The following is a 9094-nucleotide window of genomic DNA, read 5'->3' as shown; positions in this document are numbered from 1 at the left end:
CACCACTCTACCCTCTGGGAGCACCGTAGAATCAAGCACTCGAAACGGCACGTGGGGCACCACCCAAGTGACTACCCCTCTGGCATACGCTGAGTACACCGCCCCCACAACGGTGCCCTTCCATTTGCTCCCGACCACCTCCAGCCTTTCCCTAGTGAGGTGGGTCTCTTGCAGCAGGGCTATGTCTCCGCGCATCCTCTTTAAATACATCATCACTTTGTTACATTTAAGGTAGCTGTTGAGGCCCCGTACATTCCAGGTCACAATTCTGAGATTACCCGATGCCATCTAGTCGGTCTATCTCCGTCTCATCCCTCCCCATAATGTTCCCCATGTAGGGTCGCTTCCTGGCTCTTTCCCTTCTGTTAATGAACGGTGCCCCCCTCCCCCCTTCCCCAACCTCGCACCACTGCACACAACTCCCCCCCCTCCCCACCAAACCCCAACAATAGCCCAGCTCCATCCCTGGATCTCAGGCCTACCCACGTCTGGACCCGTCTCGTGACCAAGAACAAGGACCCCGCGGGGTGTCACCAATCTAACAGTGACCTAACTAAATGTACTACTATCGGGTGCAGAGGTTGCTCCCCAGGAGCTCCCAGTCATCTATTTAGGAGAAGTGAATTCAACGGGACCCGCCGGCAGATGCCGTGACTTCCCCCACACAAGCGCAATGCCAAACTATATTCTAGTCCCAATGTCATAGCTATGGCCTCACGGGTGCCTCTGCAACGTGCTACTTATCTCCATCCGCTTCTGTCTGGGCATCCGATTCCTGTGATTGACCTTGCATATCCAGTCATTCCATCGCATCGCTCGGCGTCTCAAAGAAGAGGGATCTGTTTTTATGAATCACCTTTAGCCTAGCGGGGTAAAGCAACATGTAGCGGTGGCCTGCCTCTCTGAGCCTCCTCTTCACCGTTCCAAAGTTAATTCGACTCCGTTGTACAAGCAGCGTGTAATCCGGATACGCTGTTATATTCGCTGACCCCCTTTCTATCGTGCCCTCTTTCCGAAATAATTCGAGAATCTTCTCGCGGTCACAATAGTTCAAGATCTTTGCAATCAACGGCCGCGTGGGGGCTCCTGGGGCCGGTCTCCTGGTCATGGCCCTGTGCGCCCTTTCGACCGCGAACCCCTGGGTCAGCTCTCCGCCTGTAATCTCCTGCAAAAGCATGGTTTCAACGAAATCCGTGGGGTTCGATCCTTCCATTCCCTCCGGTACCCCCACTATGCAAATGTTATTGCGCCTGGCGCGCCCCTCCGCCTGCTCTGCTCTGTCCTCCAAATTGCCCACTCGCACGAGGGCATGAAGTTCCTTGGCGTGTGTATTGCACGCCTCCACGGTCGGGGCCAACTCCTTCTCCAGTTCCCCAGTGCGCTCCGCGATCGTTTGCACATCCTGGCGCAACAGGTTCACTTCTTCTCGGACCGCTCCTATCTTGAGGTTTAGGCCCTCTTGCAACTCTTTCATGGCCAGGCCCAGCTTCGTCTCCCAGGCCAGCTTCAAGTCGGCAATTGCTGCCAGCACCTCCTGGATAGTACCCGGTGGGTCCATCGCTGCCGCAGGGGTATCTTTGCTCTTGCCCCCTTCCGCGCCCGAGGGCGACCTAGCATAGGTCTCCATCATAGGATGTTCGATCCGGGGTTACACCACCTTGGAAGACATCTTGTTGTGTCGATTGGGCCCACGCGCTCTGTTGTATCCTCGCGGGGTTCGCTCGCCGGCCCCTTCACATCGAGGTTTCGCTGAACCTGTATTCATTCTGCTAGCTCGCCACGACCCATGGCCTCTGCAGTGGGGGCTCGCCCTTATGTTCTTGCCTTCAGCCCGAAACCCTCGAGACAGAGTTAGTGGTGGGAGACAGCTGTGGGTACCAGGTGGCAGGCAGTTCGGCAAGTGTGGCTGGACAGACATCTGCGGGCTGTCTGGTGCAGCAGCTTGGGGCCAACAATCGTTGTCTCTGTGCTGGTTGAGGTGGCTCAGACGGCATGACAACAGTCAGCGGTGCAGCTGGGTGCAGTTCGAGGACTCGACTGTCTCGAAAATGTCCTTAAAAGATGGATGCTGGATGATGCGTGTGTGCCACTCCTCCTAACTTCTTTGCAGGGCTTGTGTCCTTTCAAGGTGGACGGCCCAAACCTCAGGACTCTCTGACACTTCCCACCTAGGAATATTGCTGGCAGACCTCTAGCAGGGCACGCTGTGTGCTGGCTGGGTGCCAGTTCTGGAGCTGCTGGACGGGTCCTCTGAGTATGGTATTTCCCTCTGTTGCCAAGGGAGATGTTTAGGGGGGATGTTGCTTCCCTCTTGGAACTCCTGGCCTTCCTTCACTGGCGGACAATGTAACGTAGACTGTACCTTCAGCTCGGGTCCAAATTAGTCCTTCTTACTCCTTTCAAAGTCATTGGATGATCTGCTAAGTGAGAGATTCAACCCTCTTTTAAAGGCAAATCGGCCCTGGTGAATGGTGCAGACAAAGCCTACCTTAATGAAGCAATCCTGGGTCCCCAATACCAATCTTCTGTTATGCATGAGGTCAGGACGATAGTGTTCTGCAACCAGACAGACAAGGGGTGATAACATTTACCTAAGGCCCACTCATGTTCCTGTCTGTTGTAGATCAAAGTGTCTCTCTGTTTAACTGAGCCCTCTGTAACTCTTGATTAAAGTGCAGGTTTCCCTTGAAGTATGTGGTGAGAGCAGACTTCTTGTCTCCACCAAATCACATACGTCTCACCTCTGAAAGGGGTCTGTTCTGTAGTGACATAAATAAATGAAGAATACAGAATAGCTACTAAAATATATTAAATACTTCCCCCCAAAATAAAGCATTTTCAATAAAACCATAAACAGAAGGGGCCACATTCTTACAGGGAAGGGAAAACATCAACGTATTTGCCTCAATTAATGTTCTAACGTTATAAAACCTAAAAGTAGGGAGAAGTAACTTTCTTTCAAGCTTATTCAAAATGGGACAAAAAAAATCAAAAATTAGTTGAATCTTCCACCGTAGTACCAAGATAGCAGCAAAAAGGGGCTATATATATATATCCTGCATCTTACTGAAAGAACAACTAGCCACTACAGAAGATAGTGGTAAACAGATAGGTCTGACATCGAATAAAATGTCCTTATTACGTGGGTTAGAGAACCAGCATGTGTAGTTATCCAGACTCAGTTGTGGACTATGCTCCAGAAAATATTGAAGTTTGGGCTTTTCAAGCTCACAGCTTCGATGAGTCAGATTGTTTCCCTGCAGAAATGCAGCATTACATTTTGAGATAACAACTGTCCCTGCCAAGTCCCATTGACAACAAGGCCTGCTTTATAAATTGCAACCAAGGACTCCGGCCGCCAACCTCTGAGGTTAGCAAGTAGTTAATAAGCCACTGCATAAGATAATAATCACATTCCCTAGTAAACCACAGTCTCGCCCATAACGTCAATGGTTTAAGATTTAAAGTATCTGAAAAGTAGCCAAAGCTGGCTTCCAAGTGCAGAATGTATGTAGGGGCACCACCTGACACTCCAAATAGGCAGCGCAGGAATTGATTCTCTTTTCATTGAAATGTGGATACAGAAGAGTAGCCCCAAACCTTAGCCCTGTAGCTAGCAGTTGGCATGTTTTGGCAGTATAGATGGGATGAATAGTCTCCAACGAGCAATAACCCAGATTCTTACTGAATCACAGGACCACACCGTTCTTACTTTTGCACATTTTGTCGTGCAATTAGTTACCTGAAAGCCCCAGTCCAAATTATTCTTAATGATAATCACCAAATAAGAGAATCCTCTCAGCTATTCAAGACTCTTAGTAGCTGCAAAAATCATTGGTAGTTCATCCCTGTGGTGACCCGCACACATCACCTTTGATTTAGAAGTATTAAGATTCAAATCATAGGCTGCCATGAAATCAATAAAGCCAGGAGTTCCAGAGCTTTAGGTGGGTGGGCGAGCAGTACAACATCATCCATGTACCCAAAGCACAGATATGTTTACCTGCACACCATAGCGTATCCTGGTTATGGCACGTAACTCAACGAATAAAGAATTAATATAAAGGTTCAAAAACAGAGTGCCTGGATGCCGCACTGTCCAACACCTCGTGCTGATTGAAAGGCAGTGGACAACTCACCAGTGCAACCACTTTGCTGGAAAGTTAATCAGGGAGATGGGGCGATTGAAAAATTACACAACAATAGCCTGCTTCCAAGAATATCGAGCGGTACCATGTCAAACCCAAGAGCTTTACCATTAGCCAAGGACAGTACAGCTTGTCAAACTTCTGGGCAGATAAACACAATAAAGTCATCATCTGTCCTGGCCGAGAGTAGGGCCGACAAATGGTTAGTGCATTGCCAAAGATCTCCAATGAAAAATGATTTAACCACTCATCGGATGAGACAAAATTGACATTGTTACTTTGTCTAGCGTCTAAACCCCACACTACGATCTTCAAAAATAGAGTACTATTCTTGCTGTGGACAGTGCCCTCAAGCCCGCTCCAAACCTCACGTTTCAGCGAGATTTTGCTTCTGTCAGTCCCTTATTATAGTTTAGCCTGGCTGTTCTAATCGTACATATATCTCTAGGACAATTTTGTACTGCTTTAATCACGACGCCCTTCCGTATCCTGCATTCTTTTGTGTGTCCCAGTTAATTAGGCGTCACTCGCAACTCAGGGAATTCCTTTCCCCCCAAGCAAGGTGGCGTTCACCCAAAGTACTTATACAGATTCACTTTATTGAGGCCTCCAACCTGTCTCGCAGCACCCCACCGAACACCCGGAATGCTACCAATGAGCTAGGAACCAGGTCGGTGTATAGTAAGAATATATATATTTATTTAAGGTTTGAGAAAATGTTATAGCAACCAAAACCTCAACCACCAATACTGTTGCACTAAACAATATCACAACTCCAAATTACTTTCCGTTATTAAAGCAGAACAGATAGAATTTTGAAATATGCAGTCACAAATTACATCAGATGTAATGGCTAATTAACCAATAGAAAACATTCACAATCCAATGGAAAAATCTTTTTGGTTTTATTTTGAGAAAGGCAATGCTTGAGAAATACTCTCAATGGGAAAATCATTTTGGCATTATTTTAGAAAGGCAATGGGCCTCATTACAATTATGGCAGTAAGGCAACAACGGCGCTGGTAGCCTTACCAGCGCCCATGAGCAGAACATGATGGTAGCACCGTTACCGTTATTAACGGTACCAGTGCTAACACCCTCCCCATTCCCATTGAGCCCTATGGGGCTGAATGGGGTTGGGGAGTCCCTTATTACCGGCACCCGTGAATGGGCAATTACCGGGTCCGCCAAACTCAGCATTACCCAGTAATTGCCCATTCGCGGGTGCCGGAAACAAATGGATACCAAATGGATACCGGCGGCAGCTAGAGGCACGGCTACCGCCAGCCTTGTGAAGAGGCCCGATGTTTGGAAAAAAGAACCCAAATGGGGAAATCGTTTTTTTAGGATTTTATTTGAAAGGCAAGGTTGGGAAAAGGAACTCAATGGGAAAATTGTGTTGGGCTTTTATTTGAAAAGCAAGGTTTGGAAAAGGAACTCAAATGGGGAAATCGTTTTTCAACACACATTCAAAAGACATGCAGTGCTTTGTGATTCTGGTTTGGGATGCAAAGGAATAAAAGGGAAATTTCGTTTTGCAACACACATACACATGTGATGTAATGTTTGGTAATTCTGGTTTGAAATGCAAGGGAATCAATGTGAAATTTCGTTTTAGAATACACATACTAATGAAATGTAATGCTTGGTAGTTCTAGTTTGGGATGCAAGGGAATAAATGAGAAATTGCATTTCACCCGATCCCCATTCACTTGAAAGGTAGCGTTTTAGCATTACTTCTTTTGGGATTCAGGACTCCCCTTCTGGACAGTGGTCAGGGGTTTCAGAAGCACAGTCACGCAAGTCTTTATTGTCTATACTGACTCTAACACACTGGGCATGAACTTTGCTAGTTTCAAACTCTAACAATACTCACCCCATGATTTTCTACATTGGAATTAATGATTTAACTTCAATTCAATGCGCTAAGGAACTATACAGCTTCCACCCTCCCCACAATGTAATTGAAAGGATTAATGCAGGTGGTTACCAACACAATTCAATTTAAATGGATACAGGGATTTTCTATAGGGGAATAATTTGAATTTAGACTTGATAAAATGTGCCAAGGGCTTCCCAGTACCACCGCCTACCCGCTATGCGAGATCGAGATTAAGACTGGCAGTTTCCCCCCTCACACTTTTCATGGCATTTAGATTAATCTACTTACATAGGAGGCCTTGATTATGGGGCATCCGGGTAAAAACAGCAGGGCTCCTCTGAGGACAGCACAGATCTTGTCAAGGGCTTCAGTCAAAGATATTCTCCTGCACCCAGACGCCCTTTGGCTCATCTGATGGGGATCCCAGCTAGCTTCTAGATTTCCCTCTTACTGTCTCCAATGCAAGGATTGAGGTCTCTCTGCAAGTTGTTTCTCGCAAAAGTCCAGCAGTAGACTACCTACAGGAATACAGTGGAAAATGACCTGTTCTGATGAAAAATTGATCTCTTAGAGGGCTGATGACACCCCTAAGTTATCAAAATTGTAATGAATATCCACTGTAACCATTGTAATCACCATGTGCACTATATCCTGTAACCTCAAGCGAAGCTACCCTGTAACCACTTAGCTAAGCTGCAGCCTGTAACCATCATGCTCTCCACCTCCTTGTAACCAGCAAGTCTCTTCTCTGTAACAGCGCCACAATGCCTAAGGGCTGATGCGCGCTCTATAAATGCTAATAAATAAACAAATAATTCCCACGATAGGAATTGCTAGCACTCTTCCTTCACCACCCACCAATAATCCCACTGCATGCTGATAGGACCAGGGGTTGAGAGGTGTGGGTTAGAGAGGCTGAGTGACGAGAAAGATTTGTCATCCCAGAATGACAGGTGGGTTTTACATTTTGTGTTCTGAAAATCTACTAACTTGGCAGCTACCCTAATCTTTCAGATAGCTACATGAATATAGTAGATTCATGTAGTTATCTAAAAGATTAGGGTAGCTGCCATTTTAGAATCCTACATTTTATGACGAGTCGGCCAATATTAATTGTAATGTCTGCACGCACTTCCTGGGCAGAGACACTATTTTCGTGCTTTGTGGCTGTGCCGTAATAGTTACAACTCTGACACTATATACTTCCAACATTCATTTCACCGCCTATCACTCTATCAATTTTTCCAGTTCCTCAGATGTATGGAAATGCCAGATTCATAATTTTGATCATAACTTAATTACTTCCATCGCACAAATTTAGTTTTTATATGTTCCCAATGGACTCCAGTGTTGATCAAAGGCATTACATAATAGGTGCTCCTAGTTTCACTCTTATGGCCCCTACCATGTCTTCCCTTAAATTGAATTTATCTTTAAACATGTGACCAGGCCATCTACTGGAGCCAATGTTTATTTTACCCTCTTCCTCCTTGGCTTTAAAGCTCTTTGCTATGAGCTAATGCATAATTTATGGGGAGGTTTGACCTTAAGGGTAATTTCTGTTGGTCATTTGTAAATCCCATAATGCTGATCTCTCTCCTGTCATTCTTTGTATTTCTAACTGAACCAGGCCTGCTTTTCCTGGGAGGGCCATCCGAAAGGCCTTGAGTTCAAGTTTTCAAAGACACAGACCTGTCAGTTCAGTAGGGCAAACCCCAGCTGTATGTGCACTTCAGAAAATACAGCGTTAAATCCACAAGATGTGCTTACATGTAACATTTTAGCATTATATCTGGGCATGGGGTTTAAAATACAACATTTCTTTTCTACTATATTAGAACAGAGGTAGATTCATTCTTAATCTAATGCACACAAATAGGCCAAAGTTAACATAGGAAACCAGTGTCACTGCTACAAAAACAAAATAGGCCTTTCTCTTTACAGGCTGTCATTTTATATGATGAATATGAAGTCTCTTTATATTCATTTGTCGCGCTCTGAAACACCTGTGTATGAGCGCGATATACATAAAATATCATATCATATCATTCCTGATGAAAGCAATCTGTCACTTGACTTTATTTCTTAAATGCCAGGCATCATTCCTCCTATTTATATTCCAAATGTGCAGTGTTTCCAATGAATATTTTCTTTCCACATGCACTGCTGCAATTTTACATAATTTCTTTCCATTTCACTAGGCCTTATGTTGAAATCACTGTTTTGTACTGGCTTTTATATTTCAATGGACCTCCTCATTAGGCAGCTTCATTCGCAGAGTAGGGCCCTAGCATGGCCTCTCCATCTTTGTCACTCTGGGGCTGTCTTTTTTACCCCACAAGTCCCCCCCTTGGGTCTTTGACTCAGTTGACCCATAGAAAAGAGCAAGGGTGAGTGGGATATTGATGTTCTTTTTACTTTGGCTCATTGCATGTATTTCCTCATTGGAGCACGTCCGCTTTTAGCCTGTCCTGTGGGAGTGGCGCTCTGGTTTGCATTCCACTCTTTTCGTATTTTGGGGTTTGGTCCTGGAAACGCTCCTTTTTTGGAACCTCCAACCTCCAGGCTGTGAAGGTAAGGAGTTATTGAATCTGCCGAGAGAAAAGGAGATGTTAAGTAATTTACACAGTACTCCTTTCCTGGTAAATAGGCATACAACTTTAACAACAAAACAACATCACATAACACATTGACATTGATCTCCCTTACATGAACATTTCCACACATTTTATTTATATATTTTTTTCGGATTTGTATGCATTCTTTGTTAGTATAAATTACTTTACTCCCTGTATATATGTGCAATATTCTCCATCTGGGTTTCCATTCTTTCCTTTCATTCTTCAGATGGTTCCTGAGCTGTATCCTCACAAGGCTCTTCAATCATTCGTAAAGTCTGTCTGGGGTGACAGCTCTTCAGCTGATTGATGTGGATCCATTTCTTTTCCGTATGATCTCCTTTAGGGATGCAGATCTTATAGGCAACAGGTGAGATTTTATCGACAAATTCAAAGGCACTGCGCCAAGAGGGGAGGAACTTCTGCACCTTGGTCTGGTTCCTTTG

At 45.2% G+C, this 9094-nt stretch overlaps 1 long non-coding RNA gene across 1 annotated transcript in view; it reads right to left on the bottom strand.

Annotated features, from left to right (window-relative positions):
- Positions 1-4825: 4825 nt before the first annotated feature.
- LOC138526905 (uncharacterized) overlaps positions 4826-9094 on the bottom strand; it is a 136584-nt gene continuing 132315 nt past the window's right edge. Inside the window, exon 2 of the long non-coding RNA XR_011283771.1 lies at positions 4826-8621. This is a non-coding gene — a long non-coding RNA (uncharacterized lncRNA). The remainder of the gene's footprint in view (positions 8622-9094) is intronic.

This window comes from Ambystoma mexicanum, chromosome 14 (assembly GCF_040938575.1).
Source record: "Ambystoma mexicanum isolate Mex_15411 chromosome 14, UKY_AmexF1_1, whole genome shotgun sequence".
Classification (NCBI taxonomy): Eukaryota; Metazoa; Chordata; class Amphibia; order Caudata; family Ambystomatidae; genus Ambystoma; species Ambystoma mexicanum.
This window is presented reverse-complemented; position numbering and strand designations above follow the sequence as displayed.